The sequence below is a fragment of the Schistocerca americana genome, chromosome 3 (genome assembly GCF_021461395.2).
Source record: "Schistocerca americana isolate TAMUIC-IGC-003095 chromosome 3, iqSchAmer2.1, whole genome shotgun sequence".
Classification (NCBI taxonomy): Eukaryota; Metazoa; Arthropoda; class Insecta; order Orthoptera; family Acrididae; genus Schistocerca; species Schistocerca americana.
In genome coordinates, this window is record NC_060121.1 from 230,945,314 (window position 1) to 230,969,071 (window position 23,758).

A 23,758-nucleotide genomic window follows, 5' to 3' on the forward strand; every position below is an offset into this window, starting at 1 on the left:
CGTTGAAACTACCACAAATTTTATGGCAATGCACAGGTAATTTTTTGTTACGATACATATTTCATAGAGTTAAGAAAGAATGAAAACATAAGCCACATCTCGTAACTGTATGCATACTACCAATATATATTTATTCATAGTAGGTGCGCCTCTTACTCGTATTACGTGGGCCTAGGCGTGTTAGTAATGACGTCAGTCTACAGCTGTGTTGTAGATGTCATTGCATTTCAACATTTGAAGAGAATCGTGAGATTCATGTATTTGTGGTTTATTTTCAAATGCCTTTATATCTAGGACTTACAGGGACGAGGTTTTGTAGTACAGACTAAGAAAAATGCTGTTTCACATAAAATGTGTGTACTGTGTCGTGTGGTAGTTTGGATGTATTGGTGTCGTCAGTAGCAACTCGTCAACTGTTGTCTGTTACGCCATAAATATGCAGTGTAGCGAGCTAATAATTCTCTTTCGTCAAATGTTTGCAATCAAAGACCTTTTGCGAAGCGTCACACTGCATCAGCGGACGAAATGGTCCTTGAAATAACAGCCGTTTTGGTTAGTTTGCGGGCTTTATCTAGCTTCAGCTGAAGTGCCCTGAGAGCTTTATCGTTTGTTTAGTTTCAAAAAATGTGTGAAAATAACGTTGATATTTAAAGGCAGAAGGAGGCATTAGTAGCTGTGCAGTCTGACAATATCACCTCCTTATGAAAGTTCGAAAGTGGTGTTCATAACCCAAGTAGTATTCTCAGATTCTCCTTGGGTATATTTACGTTTTTATTCTGTGCCGGTGAACGCCATATTGACTGTACTGGAAAACAGAGTGGTAGCACGTGGGATAGGATACCAAATACGCCGTTTGCTCTGGACGTACACATATCTGCCTTGAATATTGGATCGAAATTGATGACTGTCATAAGAAATTGTTAAGTGCAAGCTGAACTATTGAGCAAGGTAATAAGATTCCCTACGACGATTTTGTTTTGTTACATTAGTTCATGTTTAAGCGTCATCTGTTGCATTAAAGTCGAAATAATTAGAAAACGTTTTCCCAGGAAGTTCGCTGTGTTAATGTCATTTAAGTATACTTGTGTGGCTCTTAGTATTGTTAGTCTGGTGAACGTATTTGTCGGCCTGTAGAGCTTTAATGGGTTGTCTTACCTGATGTGGCGTCTGTTGCTTTGCTACGTCACATGCCAAAGCTTTCGTCAACATTGACGTTTATCTGTTCCGATGTCATTCCATTATGATTTTTCGCGATTAATAAATACGTAATTTCATTGTAGAGTGTTAAAGTGATACAGAATATGAGTAAATGATTTGGGAGAGTAGTGCTTGTTTACTGTCGCATATGGCAGTTTCTGCTTGCGACGTGGTGTGGTGGGTGATAACCTTACCTTAAAAAAATTCGATAACCAAGAGAAGAATAAATATGCTGTACGCGTCGAAATGAATGTGGTCTTGCTCGAATGTATTAGGCATGCAACACAGAATTTTGTAACATTAGTACGTAGCTAACTTAGAAAGAACAGAGCGCGAACCCTTTAAAGAGTATCCAAAAAAAAAAAAAAACAAGACAGTTTTCTTTTTGTTCCATTAGCTTTTATTTCTGGCATTTATATTTCCGTTGCAGATCTTTGCAGCAGTTAAATCTACTTTCATTTGTTGTCAAATGTGTATTTTGCTACCGTTGTCATAAAAATAATAAAAACATGAAAGCACTATTTCACATATTACTTGCGCGAGAGAATGTGGCCTCGGAACACACACACACACACACACACACACTCTATCCTACCCCATAAAGTGTGTGATATTTATGTTCAGGAAAACCTTGTTAGTTGCGCAATGTAGTATCGTAGGGAGTAGTGGGTCGCAAGTTGTCAGTAATAGAACTTTGATTTTCCAGTGACATTATGGCATGTAATGTCATTGTGTGTGGGAAACTGCAGATATTGAACAAAATCGGATCGGTGATGACTTAAGACTCTCAACATCTGTTGACATTTCAGAGGATATCAGAATTAGTTATAAACAGGGAGATGTGTGGAGCAAATAATATTGCAGTATTTTATACAGAGCTGCAACATATTGATTTAGGTGAAAAAATGGAAAATAATTTTCTTAATGTTGTATTTTTAATAATCAGTAACACAGAGGACCTACATGAGCAGCTCAGGAATTGGTTGAGTCGGTTATTCCTGTGTAGGGCCTAATTAGATTTGTGTGTAGTTGCAGAATTACTTGTAAAGAATGGCTGGTGTATGTAATAGATAGATAATTTTCTGGTATGCTGCTAGGTTCTTAATCACTGTAGTAAAATTTAATCAAGAACCTGTCTGGGGTAAACCAAAATATACGAAGGTAAACCAACAAATATACCACAAGATCTTTGACACCATAGACCTATTTTGCTGGGGAATAAGTATGCCAGAGTTGTAAATTTGATCTTAGCTTGACAAATGTTTTGGTTGAGATAGCTCAGCAGTGTGTGCCAAAGCATAAACTTAAAACATACTGATAATGGAAAAAAAAATTATTACTGTGAAGAAACATTCTTTTCTAACATACCAGACATAACATATAAATAAACTTATAGACACTGCTACAGCAGAGTGTTTGTGTTCTTGTTAGCCCTTAACACCTTCACCTCAGAGTTCCGAGTTATCGATTAAAACTTATGATCAGTATAAAATAAAAGTTTGGATTGTTAGACACAGGTAAAGTTTCACCTTCATCCCTCAATCTATCTTCTTCCTGATAATCCACCTGTATGCAGAGTTCTTGCAAATGGTATGTGCTTGGTTTCCTGCAGTTTAAGCAACAGTCCGCGTGGTCGGTAGTCTGTCGCATGAGTATGTAATCCAAACAGTTCTTCTACACCTGGATATTCACCATGCAAAGTATTTTTGGATGTATTGTGTACTCAGAAAGACAAAAGCTTTAGAGCAATTAGACTGTACACAAGTGTGTCAATTATGGCTTTGACACATAGTTTACTGATTTACAGCCACACAGTTTAGGACTATTACAAATTATTATGAGGGTACCATTGTAGTGGTTAATATTTCTGGTGTAGGTTAATCATAGTTTTGATACTTGTTTCAGTTCTGTTAATAAAGATGATTTGTGGTCAGGGATCTGTATTACAGCTAATGACATTTTTCAGTATAATGAACTCAAAACTGCTAATTGGTTAGAATTCACTCCACAAAGCAAGTTTTGGTATATCTTGAAACACTGTCTAGTGCCATAATATCTGTTATTATCAAGTCAAAATATGAGGCGGAATTAACATTCTGGAACAACATATAATGATCTTACACAGGTTGAACCCAGTCATAAACATATCAGTGGTATCAATGGAATGTCACTCTTTAAAGGCAATGTCAGTGGATATAGAACTTGAATGTAACAGTGGCAATCATAGAAAGTCACATGGCTTGACTGATATAATGCAGAAAATACATGGTGGCCCATGGAAATTAGTATGTTTTCATATGGCTGTTGTGAGATGTAGCCTATATTTATACCAATATAACTTATCTATAACTGTTCTATACACTTTGCAGTAAAAGTTATAATGGGGCCTGACTTGCAATTTTCATAATTTATGTGGGATATATGTAGAAGGGGTGAACAGAAACTAAGGTTTCAAAGCCTGTAGTGAAACATGTACCTTTTATTTCATTCAACCGAGACAGCCAACTTATAATACATACATTAGGTTATTTCTCACCTTATTGTCCATATAGGTTAGGCATGTCACTTCATGGGATGAGTTTGAATATAGCCTCCTGGTAAATATCCTGTCCGTGCTTGTTCTGTCATGTTGTCACAAAGTGTTTCACCACCTCATCTGAAGCTAATCATCAGCCTCCTAGGTGGTCCTTCAAGTGAGGAAAAAATGGGAAAGTTGCTTTGAGCAAGGTCTGGACTGTAAGGAGGATGGTACATGATGTATCGTGAAACTGCTTCAACAGCGTAGTGGTCTTCTTGGCCATATGAGGTCACATGTCATTGTGAAGAAAGATCATGCCCTCAGTGAGAAGTCCTGGCCATTTCCTCCCGATTGCTTCACACAGTTGTGTCGAGGTCTCGCAGTATTGGTCTGTGGTTACTGTCTGTCTGCCTTCCTTCCTTCCAAAAACTCCATCAGTATGACACCTGCACTGTCCCAAAACATTGTCGTCACAAACTTTCCAGCAGATGGTGTCACCTTAAACTCCCTTGTCTTTGGAGAGGTGGGGTGTTTGCACTCCATTGATGACCACTTACTGCTGGGGTTGTACTGGTGGATCATGTTTCATCACCTGTGATGTCATGAGGAAAACTACTCCCTTTTGTGGTGAACAATTGCAAAAGTTGCAGACTTGGCCCCCTCATATGCTTCTCCTTGTGTTGGTTGGACAGATTTTGTGGAACCCATCAGGAACAAACTCCAAATATTGCAGACTATCGTGAACAGTGTGATGAATATTTCCAAATGACATTCCCAATTCTACCGCCATGTGCTGTAATGAGATCCTCCAGTTGTCCTGAATCAGCTCCTCCATGCGAGGTGTGTTCAAACCAGTTGATGTGCTGGGTCAGCCACTGTGAGCCTCCTTGATGACATTTTCTGTATCAGGCACAGACTTAGACACCCTTCTGCAAAATGCTGATGAGAACTTAGTATCTCTGTAAACCCCTACCAGCTGCTTGACAGTTTCCGCTGCAGTTATATGTTTAGCTCATAGAAATCGAATAACTGAGCGGATTTCTTTGCAAGACCATATTTCCAAATGAGTCGTCATTTGTGCATCCTTGCAAGTAGCACTGTAGGTGTTGGCTGAAACTCTGCAAAGTTGCCAGAGCATGTATCAGAATTACTGCACACTACTAATTCCTCCATAACAGATGAATCTCCAGGAATATCGGCCTTCTAACTCTAGTTCCTGATCACCCCTTGTATATAATATTCATCAAAATACTCATCGGAGACTTGGCCATTATGTAATGAACGTCTTCTGAATTTACCGCGCAGTTTCAATTTTTGTAATGAAATGTGCATTAAATATAGCAACGTGCATTTAAATGTGTCATGATTATAAACACTAGGCTACGCTACAGGTCAGTCTGTTACCATAATCTTTATTTGGCTTTGACATTTGTTTGCTTTGCCATCTATCAACCAAATGATCACCTTTCTGCCTAACCTAGTCCTCGGGCTCTGCTCCAGTTCGTCACTGCAACCAAGATTTTGGGCGCAGGGTGTTAGAGGTGGGGTGTCCAATATGACACAGTAACCCACACTGCCATTAGAGAAAAGCCAAAAACAAGTTTATACTTAAAAATTACAATGCACAAATGGTTTGGTGATGCATGGTTAAAGCTTCTCATTAGGTTCTCAGTCATTTCTTGAGGAACAACTGCTCTCTCTCTTTCTAGATTGCAGCTTTCAACTCGTCAGAGTTGTCGAGTTTCCATCGGGGGGGGGGGGGGGGGGGGGGGATGAAAAACTAATTGTTCTTGAGATGACCAAAAAAATCAGAATCTGAAAGATCAGGTGATCATGCTAGCTGTAGGATCACCGAATTGTGAGAGTAATCAATGTGGGAAGTGGCACCTCAGTGTAGTCATTGAACTACGGGCTCTATGGGCTGTAGTCATATCTTGCTGAAACCCTATTGTATTAAGACAGTGATGTCCCTGCAACTGTGCAATGAAGAAATTATTTAATAATAGCAGCATACCACTTGGAATTGACACTCGCCAGCCAGCTATTTTTGACTTAAAAAAAATCTGGCCTAACAGTTCCATTGGACTTGGATAGCACACTAGACGATGATAATCCAGGGCTGAGTTGGGGTTTGTGCCTGAGTGTTAGCCGAGGTGCAGAAATTGCACGTACTCACTTTATCTCCCGGCTGTAACTGTTGAGCCACTTGCAGCTTCTTTGAGGAATTTGTAACGTTCTGAAATTGTGATGGGCGGATTGCTATGGGCTTTGGTGCAGGGCTGCACAAACTAGCCTGATATTTTCCGGCATTCAAACTGTCATTTGAGATCCCTTATGCTTCACATTGGTTACAGAACCTATCTCACACCTTGTTGTTTCCTCCTATATGGAACATGAAAATGGCGGTCTCTTACAGGGCTCACTGCACGCAGTACAGCTGTAACGCTAAGCACCTGCTCTGGCTTATATTCCATACTGAACTGAATGGCATATTATATGGGTCTGATAAGATGTGGTAGATGGTATGATCACATCTCCATCTTAGCAATGTGACCAACTGAAAAATGTACTATTTACTATGGCCACCATTGTAGTTGCAAGTTTCAGTGGAGGTTGTTTATGTTGTCTGTGATTATCTTTCAATCTTAGGTGAGGGACATGGGAAGCTGATGATATGAAAGAGTTGGCTAACAATGTTAAGTGCAGATAATAAAAAGAACAAAAAAATAGTTTGATTTCTGTTAGTAGCAAATATACTGTACTTCATCACACACATCAAAAGTTGATCATTAATATTACAATTTAGTGTAATTTTATAGTATGCCACACACAAGCAGTTGTGTATAATAGCACCATCTACACTGATTCTGTGATTAAAACATATAGCAAGTAAGTAAGAGCAGCAGTGTAAATAAAGACATCTATACAAAACACGGCAGAACTGTAGGTAATGTAATATAATTAATGGAAAACAATGTTGTTCAGAAAAGTGAAGTACAAAATAAAACTTATAATCAAATAGACTTGTGCTTCCCAATGTATTGTTTGTTGCTTGATTAGATGTCCAGGTGGTTGTTTGTAGACTAGATGTAACAGGACATATGTTCATGAACTTTTGCACACGAAATTGCTTCTAGTGTAAATACTGTCTTGACAGAAATTGTCTCATATTCTATCCCCTCACTATTATCAACTTTCATTTTATAAATCTTGTGATATGTTGCTCAATTAGTGGTGATGAGACATTTTTCTGTTTAGTTAAGTAAATAGTTTGTGACATGCCCTCTCATCTTCCCTTACCCCATCCTTGTGCAGCTGAATCCCTCGTACTGAGATTTTATTCTCCATTGAGAGACGGTAGAACTTCTTACTTTATTCATTCCACAGAAGTAGACATTTTATGTAGAAATTGTGATAGTTCTGCTGCTCTGGAACTTCTCAAGTGGTAAGCCTCCAAATTGAAATGTGAAATTATGGCACGTTTCATTAATTTTTACTTTGTTGTAACACACATTTGTTGAAACAACTCAGTAGGTGTGGAATGAGAAAGGTTAGTCTAATGAGCTTCTTTTATAACATTAATACCCCTTTATTTACCCAACTCGAGTAAACTGAAATTAGTTAATACCAAAAGCTTTGGTTCAGTTATGTAACATTTCAGCCTAGCATTCTGACTTGTTTAAGTAGCTCTGTCAAGTCAGTAGAACATGTTCTTCACCTGTCTATGTGCCACACCTCCCAGTCTGCTACACCATCCTCTCTGTTTCAAATGACAGTAAAAACTCATTTCTTATATCTTAGTGCCATGAGATGATTAATCTAAACAACTCAAAGCAATGAGTAAAAAATATTAGTAAAATGTTGAGCAGGAAATTTGTTTGTCAAATATTGCTCTGTAAAGGAAAGATAGGCCTATATACAGGGCATTCCATTCAAACCTCGTTGATTTCAAGGACCCAGGAGAGAAAAATCACTGTAGATACAACAGTGAAAAATGCACCACATTGTAGAGCATCTCAAAGCATTTATATTCCCATGTCAGAAGTGCCAAGTATCGTTGGCAGAGTGCAACATGGTCGCATGATGTGAAAATGGCAACTCCACAGCAGCGTGCGCAAGCAGTAGTGTGGTTTGCAGAAATAAATCGCCGATTACTGTACAAAGAAATTGTCATCGTGTGTATGAATGTGATCCATCTGATGTGAAAACAATTAAGGAATGGTATAGGAAGTTTCTGGCAACAGAACATGTTCTGAAACATTCTGGCAGTGCACATTACAGAATTTCAGAAAAGACAGTGGAGGACGTCAGACAAACGTTTCTCAGAAGCCCACGTAAGTCAGTTCGTCAAGCGTCTAGGCGACTTGATGTACCTCAATCAACACTGCATCGTGTAGTTCACCAGCGTCTTCATATGTGTGCTTACAAAGTGCAAATTCTGCAACATCTGACGCTGACAATAATTTGCTGCGGATATGCTGCAATGTGTTGATATGAATGCCAGCTTCCTGAAAAGATGTTTATTCTCAGATGAGGCAACCTTTCATCTATCAGGAAGGGTTGATAGGCATAATGTTTAGATTTGGGATTCGCAAAATCTGTACATTGTCATTGAACGTGTTTGTGATAGCCCTAAACTAAATGTCTGGTGCAGGCTAATGCACGACAGGATTGTTGGACCGTTCTTCTTTGCGAAACAAACAGTGAATGGGTCAGTGTATCTGGGCATGTTGGAGCTATCTGTGTACCCTCAGATACAAGACTTGCAAGCCTACATCATTTTTCAACAAGGTGCAGCTCCGCCACGATGGTCAATGGCTGTTTGCAAGTTCCTGGATGGGTAATTTCCCAGTCATTGGACCGGATGGGGAGGACCCATTGCCTGGCCACCATTTTCACCTGACATTACGACGCTTGATTTCATGTGGGGACTCGTGAAGCCCGCGTGTATGCGACCAAAATGGACGATATTCCTACGTTGCGACATTGTATCACTAATGTAATTGCAACAGTAACAGAGGAAATGTTACAAAAAACTTTACAATAAATTGAATCTAGACGAGATATTCTTCGTGCTACAAATGGTTCACATGTAAAGGTGTGTTGATGATAAATAAATAAATTCTTTGAGATGATCTACAATGTGGTGCATTTTTCATTGTCGCATCTACTGTGGTTTCTTTCCGTGGGTCTTTGAAATCAGGGAGGTTCGAGAGGGACACTCTGTATTTTTATTTGTAGTATATGAATTATTCTCGTTTGGTAAGTTACAGCATCTTTGTTTATATATATCCCACATGGAATGTTTCCCTCTATTATATTCACATAAAACTTACAAAATAGGATATGATTGGGTGACAATAAGGCAGGAACTCGGCCACAGCTTTATCAGTGTAACCACCCCAGTGTTCTTCTTACCTACTTTGGGAAACCATGAAAAATCCAAGTCAGTATGGCCAAAAGGGGTTACGAACCACACCCCTCCCAAGTGCAAGTCCAGTGTAGTGAAACTTCCTAACCACCTTGCTTGGTATATGATTTCGAAAGAAAATCACATCTACCTAGTCTACAAGAAGCTTACATCATACACAAAAAATATAATCAGTGATGTATCAGAAAATTAAACTTTGTATGTTTACATTTTTCAAGTTAAATGTAACTAACACTTGCCAGCACCATATCTGTCTCAACTGTTCTTGCAACTGATTCCCTTCTCTGAAGAGGTGAGTCACACTGTATTTGAACAGTGAAACAAGAAACCAACAGGTGAAACATTCCTATGCAGACACACACTCTCGGCATGTATAATAGGCCTACATATGTTAACAGATTTAAAAGTACTCAACAACAAACAAGGACCTAGTATGTCTGTATCACACCACAGAAACATTTCTCAGCAAGAAACATATTTACCTGTGCTCCAAAACATGTTTTCTTTTCCAACTTCTTTGTTATTTTTCAGTGCATTATTCATATTGATACCAAAGTGGCTCACATGTTTTTGAATACAAGTGTTCTTACTCATTCTGCATGGAGTGCCCCACAGCTGTAATTGCTATTAGTTTGCTGGTCCTAGAAGTTCAGGTCTTGTTTGCAATACACATTTGCATATCTATAAGAAGGGTACTGCAAAGTGTTTACAACTTTTTAAATAAGAACTTGCAGTGAGCTATTGTAGAGTTATGTGACAATGGAATGAGTTCTGCTTAGATGCATTGCCACATATACTGCTACAGAGAAAAGCTTATAAGATTCACTTGTTTATTCAACTGTAGCAGTTACCACTGTGTGGTATATTGCAAACCTAAGTAAGAGTACAGAGATGACATGTATATTGTAGTACAAACTGTGATGCTGATCATTATCCATTGTACTTGATAATTAATAGTGACAGAGGCTTCACCATGAGGCCAGGCACATGGAGAGAGGCATGATGCTCTGCTGTGACCCCTGGTGGTCACTTGGCATCAGATGACTGGTTCTGCTGTGGACGCCAGCTGACACACATGTCACTGTGTTGAAAATGTGGTTTTTGAGACACTCAAAGAATTAAAATATTGTACCTTGATGCATTGAAATTATTTCCACTTGTAAATACAAAATATATCAGATTTAGAAGAAATACCTCAAGTGCTTAGTTGCATTTCTTTCAAATCTGAGATTTGGGCAGAAAGCTTACCATATCGTGCAAATACTATTCTTTACAAATCTAATTTTCTTTTGTTGCAGCATTTGCAACTGATCCACGTAAGCTTGTCAGGCCAGTACTGGTTAATGGCTTCCTCCAGACTTTCCTAGACCTATGTAATATGTAAGGCCTTAACCATAAATATGTCTTGCTTTGGATCTTTTCTAATGCTGTCTACTTCCATTCTACGTGGTCGTCACTGCGAAATTAAAGTATTTCTTTAAATACTGCAAAGAATGCCCTCAGTCTTTATCTTTTCATCCATTCATGATGTCAGAAAGGTAGTAGTTGACAGAAAGTCATTGGGCAAAATAGAAGTGTTATGTAGTGTCCCCCAAGGAAGTGTTATGTATTCTCTGCTGTTCTTAATCTGTGTATGATTTAGGAGACAATCTGAGTATCCCTCATAGATTATTTTGTAGATTATGCCATTTTTATTACCTCATAAAATCATTAGACAATAAAAAACAATTGCAAAATGATTTACACAAGATATCTATATGCTGCAAAAAATAATGAACAGTGTGAAGTCATCTGAATGAGTATTAAAAGGAATCTGCTAAGTTTTTGTTGCACAGTAAATCATGCAAAACTAAAGGTTTGAATTCAACTAAATACGTAAGAATTACAATCATGAATAACGGAACTGAAAGATCGCATAGATAATGTTGTTGGGGGAAGAACCAAAGACTACAGTTTATTGACACAGCACTAAAGAGACTGCCTACTCTATCTGTCCTCTTAAGGAGTATTGCTGTGTGGTGTGGGATCAACATTAGATATGACTGACACTGGGCATCAAGAAAGTTCAAAGAAGGGCAGCTCATGTTGTATTACTGTGAAATAGGGGGAGAGGGTCATGGATATGATATGCAAATTGGGGTGACAGTCATTAAAACAAGCGTTTTTCATTGTAGCAGGATCTTTTCCCAAAATTTCGATCTCCCACTTTCCCCTCTGACTAAAAAAATATTTTGTTGGCATCTACCTACATAGGGAGGAATAGTCATTGAATAAAATAAGAGTAATCAGGGCTCGTACAGAAAGATTTAAGTGTTCATTTTTCTCGTGGACTGTCAGAGTGTGCAACGGTAAAGACACAGTTTGAAGGTGATTTGATTAACTCCCTCCCAGCACTTCATTCCGAATTGCAGAGTAATTGTGTAAATGTAAATTTGGCTATATGGCCTCCCCATTTCCATTTTATTTTCTTTCAGTCAAATCTAGTCTCTGAGATTTGTTTTCCTCTGTCTGCTGGCAATGCCCCACACACCTCTCTTCATAGTTCAATAAACCACTCTCTTTGAATGGTTTCAAAATTGAAAATCCATGTCTCAGTTATGAGTTAAAATGTATAATATATGCAATTATAAATATTCAGTGTGAAAGATTGGAACTTAGTTTTGAAAACTAACTTAGTTTACAAGAACCACTCCAGGCCACTTTTTCACTGTTCACTTTACTTGTTTTCCTGTCTTCCATTCATTGTTTTATATGGTCTAACCACAAAAAAGCTTTGACTCTATGTAAACTTCCTTCCAAGTATTAGACTCCTTGACCTGTCAAGAGACTCATCAAAAAGTTCTCCTGTCAACTTTTTGTTGGTCCACCTAGCTATATTAAACTGTTGGGGTAGTAGTTAGCATGAATCCTCTTTGAACTCATTTGTTTTGGATGTCTTCTCCAGCTTTTTGAAGTTCTGAACGTAATGGTGTGATGGGCCCTATTTTACACTACTGGCCATTAAAATTGCTACACCACGAAGATGACGTGCTACAGACGCGAAATTTAACCGACAGGAAGAAGATGCTGTTATATGCAAATGATTAGATTTTCAGAGCATTCACACAAGGTTGGCGCCAGTGGCGACACCTACAACGTGCTGACATGAGGAACGTTTCCAACCGATTTCTCATATACAAACAGCAGTTGACCGGCGTTGCCTGGTGAAACATTGTTGTGAAGCCTCGTGTAAGGAAGAGAAATGGCTAGCATCACGATTCCGACTTTGATAAAGGTCGGATTGTAGCCTATCGCGATTGCGGTTTATCGTATCGCGACATTGCTGCTCGCATGGGTCGAGATCCAATGACTGTCAGCAGAATATGGAATCGGTGGGTGCAGTAGTGTAATACGGAATGCCGTGCTGGATCCCAACGGCCTCGTATCACTATCACTCGAGATGACAGGCATCTTATCCGCATGGCTGTAACGGATCGTGCAGCCACATCTCGAATCCTGTGTCACCAGATGGGCACGTTTGCAAGACAACAACCATCTGCATGAACAGTTAGACTACGTTTGCAGCAGCATGGACTATCAGCTCGGAGACCATGGCTGCGGTTACCCTTGACGCTGCATCACAGATAGGAGCGCCTGCGATGGTGTACTCAACGACGAACCTGAGTGCACGAATAGCAAAATGTCATTTTTTCGGACGAATTCAGGTTCTGTTTACAGCATCATGGTGGTTGCATCCGTGTTTAACGCCATCGCGGTGAACGCACGTTGGAAGCGTGTATTCGTCATCGCCATACTGGAGTATCACCCGGCGTGATGGTATGGGGTGCCATTGGTTACACGTCTCGGTCACCTCTTGTTCGCATTGACGGCACTTTGAACAGTGGACGTTTCATTTCAGATGTGTTAACGACCCATGGTTCTACCCTTCATTCGATCCCTGCGAATCCCTACGTTTCAGCAGGATAATGCACGACCGCATGTTGTAGGTCCTGTACGGGCCTTTCCGGATACAGAAAATGTTCGACTGCTGCCCTGGCCAGCACACTCTCCAGATCTCTCACCAATTGAAAACGTCTGGTCAATGGTGGCCGAGCAACTGGTTCGTCACAATACGCCAATCACTACTCTTGATGAACTGTGGTATCGTGTTGAAGCTTCATGGGTAGCTGTATCTGTACACGCCATCCAGGCTCTGTCAGACTCAATGCCCAGGCGTATCAAGGCCGTTATTATGGCCAGAGGTGGTTGTTCTGGGTACTGATTTCTCAGGATCTATGCACCCAAATTGCGTGAAAATGTAATCAAATGTCAGTTCTTGTACAATATATTTGTCCAATGAATACCCGTTTATCATCTGCATTTCTTCTTGGTGTAGCAATTTTAATGCCCAGTAGTGTAAGTTCCTTCAACACATCTTCATTCCTTTTAATATCCCATTTGATGTACCCAGCTATTCGTCCCAAGAATTTCATTTCACGGGCTGTTAGTCTTTATGCACAGTTTGCTGTTATTGCCAGGCTTCACAGTCAAAGCAAATCACAGGTCTCTCTAAGGTCTTATAAAGGTTTATTCTGGTGTGCTTTTTTGTTAGGGAAGGTTTCATTACACTAATAATATATTTTTTATACGTTGTGTCATTTTCAGCTATGTTTCTTCCAGTCAGTGTGTCAGAAAATGCCTCTCTCTTTAAAGACAGAGCAGTTTTTATGCACTACTGTGTTGTTGAATCAGTGACAAGCTACTCTCGACACGAAGGAACAAACAAGAAAGACTTGAAAAAGTCAGTTCCACAACCTTTCGAAAACATATCATTCTTACTGAAGCTACTTACAGAGTGCAGGCAATATTTCTGTCACCATTAGAAGAACCCACCATGTTTCCTTTTAACTATATTTCACAGGGCTGTAGAAAATTTTTGTTCTACCTGCTTGCATAAATTTCAGCGACTGAACAGTTGAAACAATAGTTTGACAGTTTCGTATACGTGCTTAAAGAATTACAAAATGCACTTCCTATTAAATACAGATCATGGACAGGACCATTGATGTCAGTGTGGAAATGGGTTGTTTTCGCAACTAATTATGATACACCCAGTATAGGAGTCTTATAGCAGGGGCTCCAGAGCAGAGGCTTGTGTCGCCTGGGCTTTAAACCAGCCTTGTGTGTTGTTACATACACTCCTGGAAATTGAAATAAGAACACCGTGAATTCATTGTCCCAGGAAGGGGAAACTTTATTGACACATTCCTGGGGTCAGATACATCACATGATCACACTGACAGAACCACAGGCACATAGACATAGGCAACAGAGCATGCACAATGTCGGCACTAGTACAGTGTATATCCACCTTTCGCAGCAATGCAGGCTGCTATTCTCCCATGGAGACGATCGTAGAGATGCTGGATGTAGTCCTGTGGAACGCCTTGCCATGCCATTTCCACCTGGCGCCTCAGTTGGACCAGCGTTCGTGCTGGACGTGCAGACCGCGTGAGACGACGCTTCATCCAGTCCCAAACATGCTCAATGGGGGACAGATCCGGAGATCTTGCTGGCCAGGGCAGTTGACTTACACCTTCTAGAGCACGTTGGGTGGCACGGGATACATGCGGACGTGCATTGTCCTGTTGGAACAGCAAGTTCCCTTGCCGGTCTAGGAATGGTAGAACGATGGGTTCGATGACGGTTTGGATGTACCGTGCACTATTCAGTGTCCCCTCGACGATCGCCAGTGGTGTGCGGCCAGTGTAGGAGATCGCTCCCCACACCATGATGCCGGGTGTTGGCCCTGTGTGCCTCGGTCGTATGCAGTCCTGATTGTGGCGTTCACCTGCACGGCGCCAAACATGCATACGACCATCATTGGCACCAAGGCAGAAGCGACTCTCATCGCTGAAGACGACACGTCTCCATTCGTCCCTCCGTTCACGCCTGTCGCGACACCACTGGAGGCGGGCTGCACGATGTTGGGGCGTGAGCGGAAGACGGCCTAACGGTGTGCGGGACCGTAGCCCAACTTCATGGAGACGGTTGCGAATGGTCCTCGCCGATACCCCAGGAGCAACAGTGTCCCTAATTTGCTGGGAAGTGGCGGTGCGGTCCCCTACGGCACTGCGTAGGATCCTACGGTCTTGGCGTGCATCCGTGCGTCGCTGCGGTCCGGTCCCAGGTCGACGGGCACGTGCACCTTCCGCCGACCACTGGCGACAACATCGATGTACTGTGGAGACCTCACGCCCCACGTGTTGAGCAATTCGGCGGTACGTCCACCCGGCCTCCCGCATGCCCACTATACGCCCTCGCTCAAAGTCCGTCAACTGCACATACGGTTCACGTCCACGCTGTCGCGGCATGCTACCAGTCTTAAAGACTGCGATGGAGCTCCGTATGCCACGGCAAACTGGCTGACACTGACGGCGGCGGTGCACAAATGCTGCGCAGCTAGCGCCATTCGACGGCCAACACCGCGGTTTCTGGTGTGTCCGCTGTGCCGTGCGTGTGATCATTGCTTGTACAGCCCTCTCGCAGTGTCCGGAGCAAGTATGGTGGGTCTGACACACCGGTGTCAATGTGTTCTTTTTTCCATTTCCAGGAGTGTAGTTTAACGACAGGAAGAGGTCGAAGATAACTGACAGGTCCGGTAGGGTGGACGTCAAATCCCCGTCCAGCTGTACTGATTTAGGCTGTCTGTGGTTTCTCCAAATAACTTGGAGACGAACGCCGGAATAGTTTTTAAGTGGGAGCAAGGCGGGCTCTTTGCCCCCAACCTTGTCTAACTTGTGCTACGGTTCTAAACCACGGCGTTGCCGGGATGTTAATCACTACCCTTACTGATTTCGGTTATGGGACATCCATTATTCGGCTCCGCATGATGGGTTTGAATATGAATCAATGGCTTGGGCGATTGCACTGGACTCGGGGATCACTTGCTTACCGCGATGGTAGTCTTTCGATATGGGAAAAATTGCAGGCAATGAAAGTTCATATGTGCAATCACAGACAAACACTACAAAGACAAGTTTCGTATTTGGCGAACGACTGAAGACTCGTGATTCGCTAACCAGCGTAGTGTGTATTCCGATTACATGGACGGCTGTTCATAATATCGTACACGAAAGCCATGATGTCAGAAAATTTTATAAACAGTAGGTATCACACCGCCTAAATAAGAAAGAGAGCCGCGCGGTTAGAGGCGCCATGTCACGAATCGGACGGCCACTCCCGTCGGAGGTTCGAGTCCTCCCTCGGGTGTTGTCCTTAGCGTAAGTTAGTTTAAGTAGTGTGTAAGTCTAGGGACCGATGACCTCAGCAGTTTGGTCCCATAGGAATTCACACACATTTCATTTTAAGAAAGAGAAGGCTCTGAGGCCTTGGACTTGTCAGATATGATTATTAGTTAAAATGCGAAAAGTCAGCAGGAATGTCCAATGTTCTAACTGGTGGTGTTGTATGTGTGTACCAGTTGGAGTCGCACAGATTAGAGTTCTCATTGTACTTATTTACATCCCCTTAAGCGTTTTACAAGAATTCAAGAGACAGCCAAAGACGGACGGCTTGGTAACATCATTTTCACCAGTGTAACGCGCCTTCTCTTAGTTAAAAAAAAAACACAACCATTTTCTGAAGTACGTCCAATTCTTAGTTACTAGTCCAAGATACACGGGGTGGTAGTTATTGAACTACATGAAATAAAACAGTTATAACTTCTAAACGGTTTACGTTAGGACGTTCTAGCTGCAGGGTTGGCCGCGGAGCATGATAGGAATTAGTATGCGCTGCATACGCGGCTTGTTGTTGTCGGCCACTTTCATTTGTATGGGTTCGTCAATAAGCAAAATTGGCGCATTTGTGGAACTGAGAATCCGCATTTCGGGATCGAGAAGTCTCTTCACCCTCAGTGGGTGGCTCGTGGTGTGCAGTGTCCAGTCACGGAATAATCGATGCGATATTCCTTGATGGAATGGTCACTACCGAACGGTACGTGAAGTTTTTTGGAAGATTGGATCCCCAAAGTGACCCAGTTTCGATAAGATTTGGTTCATGCAAGACGGAGCTCGACGCCATCGAAGCGGAAGTGTGTCTGATGTCGTGGAGTAGCACTTTGGGGATCGCATTCTGGGGTATCCAGAGGCCACTGGCATGGGCCTCATTGGCTTTCATATTCTCAGGATCTGAACACATGCGACTCCTTTTTGTGGGGCTAGATGAAAGACAAGGTGTACAGCAATAACACCAAAGCCATTGCTGATCTGAAAACAGCCTTCAGGAGGTCATTGACAGCATCTATGTTCCAACACTTCAGCGGGTCATGCAGAATTTCGCTATTCGTCTGCGCCACATCACCACCAATGATGGTAGGCATATCGAACATGTCATAATCTAAATCCGAATATCTGCAGTGACAGTGGACGCGGTAATTTGTAACTAATCTACTTTTTTTCATACAGCTTAATAATTGTTACCCTGTACATCGTAGTAGTTTACTTATTAGTTTGAGAGAGAAATCACTGGTTTATTATAACTTGAAGGAAAGTACTTTGAGAAGGTAGTAGTAAGTTTCCGAAATTATTAAAATGTGTTCCTCTCTCAAAAGTTTGAGTGACAGTCGTACAGGATGCCTGACTGCTACTTCAGAGTGATTGGTGTACATCATTGGGGACCGAAGGGGCGGGGGAGGGACGCCTCCCTGCCAGATTTACCACAAACGCAGTGAAGCGATAAAGCAACCGGCGATAGTCTTCTGTAATTGCCAGTTTGGATTGTCAGATATATTATCGCAACGACATGAATACACATATTCTCCTTATTATCTCAACACAAGGTTGTGCTAGAAAGTGTATAAACATTTTATGCGCAAATAAAATACCGTAACTATCCATCTTTAAACTTGTTTCTAATTTTTGAAAAAGAAATCTCCATATTCAGGTTACGCGTTTTCGATTACGTCATTTATGCTGTTCTCTGCCAGCCTAGGTCTACGTAATTCCTGTCTTTTTCGCAGATTTATCAGTGGAAAAAAGAAAAAAATAGTTTTCGTACGTGTAGTCCCCTCCGCCCTCCGGTCTCCTAGTGCTGGAATGGATATATTACGAGAATTTATACAGAACTGACATGATGGAAAACAGCACAAATCGGAAATCGACTGCACAAGATTTTCTCTGAAATGCTGTAGAAAATGAAAAAGGGCGATTGGAAGCGACGTTTCATTTGTGTATTAAACATTACAAAGCTTTAGTTACAGATCACCTCATTCTCCAAACCAGAGCCTTCATTGGGAACGCCTCAAGAGAAATCCTTGGGTGTGTGGCGTTTGTGTGTGGTCCGTGGGGACGAGTACTGCCTTACGTCGTCGTGCGGAATATGTTTATTATTCCCGTAGTACGAGGGCTATTCAGACTCCCGTAGCACGAGGGCTATTCAGAAAGTAGGGAACGTTTTGGCATTAAAAAAAAAAAATAAGTACAAGAAATACATTTTATTATATACATCTGAAAGAGCGACTGACATATTACTTTTCCACATAGTCACCAAACACATCGAGGCACTTATCATAGCGGTGGACAAGCTTTGAAAGACCTTCGTCGTAAAATTGTGCCTCCTGAGACTTCAGCCAGTGAGTCACGCCCGCCTGGAGTCCCGCGTTGTCATCAAAGCGCTGCGTTACAAGCCAGTTCTTCATCTTGGTAAACAAGTGGAAGTCGCTTGGTGCAAGATCGGGGCTGTAGGTCGGATGAGGGGAAAATTTCCCATTTGAATGAATCAAGGAATTCTTTAGTGCGGTTTGCTGTGTGAGATCGGGCATTGTGTAAAAACAAAATTTCGGACGTCAGCTTTCCTCGGCGTTTGTTTTGAAGTGCTCATCTAAGGCTGTGCAAAGTTTGACAGTACCGGGCAGAATTTATGGTTGCTCCACGTTCGGGAAAATCAATAAGAAGCACACCTTGCCTATCCCAAAACACTGTCGCCATCAACTTCCTTGCTGACAAGGTTTGCAAACATTTTCTTGGTTTTCGGGGAAACCCTGTGTGCCCCCACTCCATGGACTGTAATTTTGTCTCGCAATTGACGTGTTTCACCCAAGTCTCGTCACCGGTTACGATTCGATCTATTAATGAATCACCATGTTTGTGGTAGGCCTCCAGAAATGTCAGCGTTACCCCCATTCGCTGTTCTTTATGGTGCTCTGTAGGCATTTTGGGCACCCATTGTGCACAAAATTTGCGGTAGCCTAGCTTTTGAGTGACAATTTCAAACAACAAAGTCCATGAAGCTCGTGGAAAAGGAACCAAAAAGCTCCGTTGTTGTGAAACGACGATTCACGACTCGTTTCATCAACTTTAGCGACAAGATCGTCAATAACAATGCTCGGGCGTTCACTCTTTTTCATCATGAACGTTGGTTCGGCCATTTTTAAACCGAATGCACCATTCCCGGACGGAACATTCACACATTGTTATTTCTGTGCGCTTAGTACAGTTCACAATAAATTTCTATAGGTTTTTTGCCAACAAAAACCGTATCACAGACCGCACCTCACAACTGGCGGGATTTTCGATTGCAGCGCACATTTCAAATTCGAATATCGAAAAAACCAGACGGGCAGAGACGTCCCCGCCGTCACGGATGGATGCCGACTGAGCTGCCGAGCACGTACATACCGAAATATACGCGATCGGAGCGCGCCTAGCGCCATCAGAGGCCAACGTTCCCTACTTTCTGAATAGCCCTCGTATTTTGTTATACTGTTGTGCGATTCGATCATCATCCAGAAATTAATTTGCGCTCCTTTACATCTGTGTGATCGCTTTCTTCATGCTATGGAAATCTGGTGTTGTTGCTGCCTTCAGTCAGAAGACTGGTTTGATGCAGCTCTCTGTGCTCCCCCATCCTGTGCAAGCATCTTCATCTACGAGTAACTACTGCAACCTACATTCTTCTGAATCTGCTTTGGTCTCCCCCTACAATTTTTACACCCCACACTTTGCTCATCTCTACTTCGGCCATCATGAGTCATTTGCTGCCCAAATAACGAAACTCTTGTATACAGTTAGTGCCTTGCTTCCTAATCTAATTCCCTCAGCATCATCTGATTTAATTAGACTACATTTCATTATGCTTGTTTTGCTTTTGTTGATATTCATCTTTTATCCTCCATTCCGTTCAACTGCTCTTCCAAGTCTTTGCTGTCCCTTGCCATTGAGAAACCTCAAAGTATGTATTTCTTCTCCCTGGACTTTAATTTCTACTCAAAATTTTTCTTTTGTTACGTTTACAGCTTGCTTAATGTACAGATTGAATAACATTGGCGATAGGCAACAACCCTGATTCACACTCCCTTCTCAACCACTACTTCCCTTTCATGCCCTTGGACTCTTACAATTGTCATCTGGTTTCCGTACAAATTTTAAGCAGCATTTCGCTCCCTGCATTTTAGTAACTGCTATCTTCAGATTTTCGAAGAGAGTATTGCAGTCAACATTGTCAAAAGCTTTCTCTACGACTGCAAATACTGTAAACGTAAATATCCCTTACTTAACATGTCTTCTAAGATAAGTAGTAGCCTCAGTATTGCCTCGCGTGTTCCTAGATTTCTCCAAAATCCAAAGTAATTTTCCCTGAAGTCGGCGTCTACCAGTTTTTCTATTCTTCTCAACTATGACTGATTAAACTGTCAGTTCCGTAATTTTCACACCTGTCAGCTACTGCTTTCTTTGGAATTGGAATTACCATAGTCTTCTTCCAGTCTGAGTGTATTTCACGTGTCTCATACATCTTCCATACCAGATGGGAGAGTTTTGTCATGCCTGACCCTCCCAAGGCTATCAGTAGCTCAGGCACAATGTCGTCTATTCCCAGGACTTTGTTTCGACTTAGGTCTTGTAGTGCTCTGTCAAATTATTCGTTGAGTATCGCATCTCCTATCTCATATTCATCTACATTCTCTTCCATTCCTATAATATTGTCTTCAAGTTTCCTTAAGATTTTGCCTAATTTCGACGTAATATTGCTGGCATATGGGAGGAACGCTATGGACTTGAACCGCCCTTTCGTCTCTTGAACTTCTGGGTGGTAATGTTTCTTCCTCCTTAAAGCTGTCCAGAACTGATGTTGAAAAAATTTATTATCTTTCAACACAGATTGTACGTGTTCCAGCTCCTTTACAAAGCTGTCTCCATCACACACAACATGTGTCTGGTTCACCAATGTTCGGAAGATGCCCATACTTTTTGATGGGTGGTGACAGCTCGACACCTGAAAATACAGGTCTGTACCTATTAGCTTACGGTGAACGGAATTCCCCAATGATCCATCCACTTTCCATCTATCCAAGACATCCAGAAATGGCAGGCAACCGCCCTTCTCCACATACATCGTAAATTTGATATTGTGGACTGAATTCAGGTGCACCAGAAAGTGCGACTGTTCTTCTTAACCGTGGGGCACGTGATTTATTTAATGGCTACAGAAAGAAAACATTTTATGAGTCCTGGCACGTGTAACAATTAATTTTATTAATTTAAAGTCTGAATTTTAACTCCGCAAGCCGGCATTACGACAGAGCACGAATTTATTTGGTTGGTGCATGCGATCGTATCGTTCTTCGGTAAGTTTAATAAAAACAACAGATTCACGTAACGGAGACTTAGTCATCAATAATATATTCTCCTTTACTATTTACAACAGTCTGCCAACGCTAGGGTAATTTTTCGATTCCGCGACTGTAGAAATCATGTAGTTTTTAGGCGAAAGAACTCGTGCCGGCCGAAGTGGCCGTGCGGTTAAAGGCGCTGCAGTCTGGAACCGCAAGACCGCTACGGTCGCAGGTTCGAATCCTGCCTCGGGCATGGATGTTTGTGATGTCCTTAGGTTAGTTAGGTTTAACTAGTTCTAAGTTCTAGGGGACTAATGACCTCAGCAGTTGAGTCCCATAGTGCTCAGAGCCATTTTTAAAAAGAACTCGTCGAGCCATATTCCGAGTGTATTTTCCTGCGGAAAGGAAGTTCCTTTCCGGAGATAGAGAGTGGAAAAGGTGAAAATCTGAGGGTGCAAGACCAGGTGAATGAGGTGGCTGCGGAATGACTTCCCAACCCAACTCCTGTGTAGTGTTTGTTGTCAGTCTAGCAGAATGTGGGGGCGGGTGTTACCGTAGCACCACTTCACACAGTCTTCCTGGTCGGTGTTCTTGGACTGAGCCTGGAAGACGTCTCAGTTGCTGACAATAAATGTCAGCAGTGATGGTTACACTTGGGGGAAGCAAATCGTAGTACACCACATCGTCGCTGTTCCGCCAGGTTCATGCGCCGCGCAGGTCTTTTGTACAGGGAGTTGCTGCTTTGTTTGGCCTCAACCATCCCTTTCTGTTCCTTATGTTAGCATGAAGACGCCATTTCTCGTCACAAGTAACGATACCGGATAGGAATGGTCGGTGTTGTTCACTAGCCAATTGATAACGAACAAGCAGACATGAACATATGCCCACCTGCTGATTTTTGTGATTTTGGCTTGGAGCATACGGTACCCATACAGCCGATTTTTGAACCATCCTCATTGCATGCAAATATCGCACGGTAGTGGAATGATCACAGTTCATCACATTTGCCAGCTCTCAATTACACTGATGTGGATCGTTTTGGAGTAATGCCTTTAAATGATCTTCATCAAACCCCGTCGGAGAGTTACTAATGTTAAAACGATGCTCCTTAAATCGAGAAAACCATTTCCTTGCCGTGCTCGGTCCAATGGCCTTATTCCCATTCCGGGCGCAAATGTTTCTGGCTGCCTCCTCTGCAGTCACTCTTCCATTGAACTCAAACAGGAAAATATGTCGGATATGTTCCAATTTCTCCACTTGGCACTCCATTTTCTAGCGTCCACAGCTCCACTCACTGTCTCCATATGACTAAAATAAAAAATGACGATAAGTAAACCCATAGCAAAAGGAATACCAGCATGCAAAACAGAAAAGCTAAGAACTGATACACTAACCTAATAGTTCACCGTTACGCATGCACCTTAGCGCCAAAGATGGAGCAGTATTCAAAGAGGACGCGAAACTGGACAGAGGTCGCTCATGTAGCGTTTCCCTTTACGCAAGCGTCTCCGCACCAAATTTAGCGACGTGAATTAGGTATCTCCAGTGCTAAACACACACCAGATGATCAAGCATGAATGGTTGTCAGCCGAAATATCGTGGCAAGAAGTCGACATCATCCATCTTCAATCCCGTAACTTCATATAATGAACCAGGATGCTTATTTCAACATTCGTGGTGACCAGGTATTTCCCTTTCTTCTATGTAATGGTGAGTATGATGTGGCCACTCCTGTGTTCCAAGACGACGACAACCGTGATCACAAGGCTGCACACATACGCTCCTCGATTGACGAACACACGGGAACCTTATCGCACTCAACTGTCCTGCTAAATCAATGTACTCCCTTAGAAAAGTCTAGTATTGTTTGAAACAATAGGGGAAACGTAGCAATCAACATGGCCGCAATTTGTTAGCTCTAGGATCATTGTGCAAGGGTTTTACAAAGCAGGATCATGTTGTGGTAGTGGGCGGAGCGAGAAACAGTATTGATAGGGATCAGGGCTACAATATTGAGTGT

At 42.0% G+C, this 23,758-nt stretch overlaps 1 protein-coding gene across 1 annotated transcript in view; it reads left to right on the plus strand.

Moving 5' to 3' along the window:
• The first annotated feature begins 677 nt into the window (after window positions 1–677).
• Window positions 678–23,758, plus strand: part of LOC124607417 (A-kinase anchor protein 1, mitochondrial) — a 273,098-nt gene continuing 250,017 nt past the window's right edge. Inside the window, exon 1 of the mRNA XM_047139743.1 lies at window positions 678–948. The gene's annotated coding sequence lies outside the window, so the exon portion shown is untranslated. The remainder of the gene's footprint in view (window positions 949–23,758) is intronic.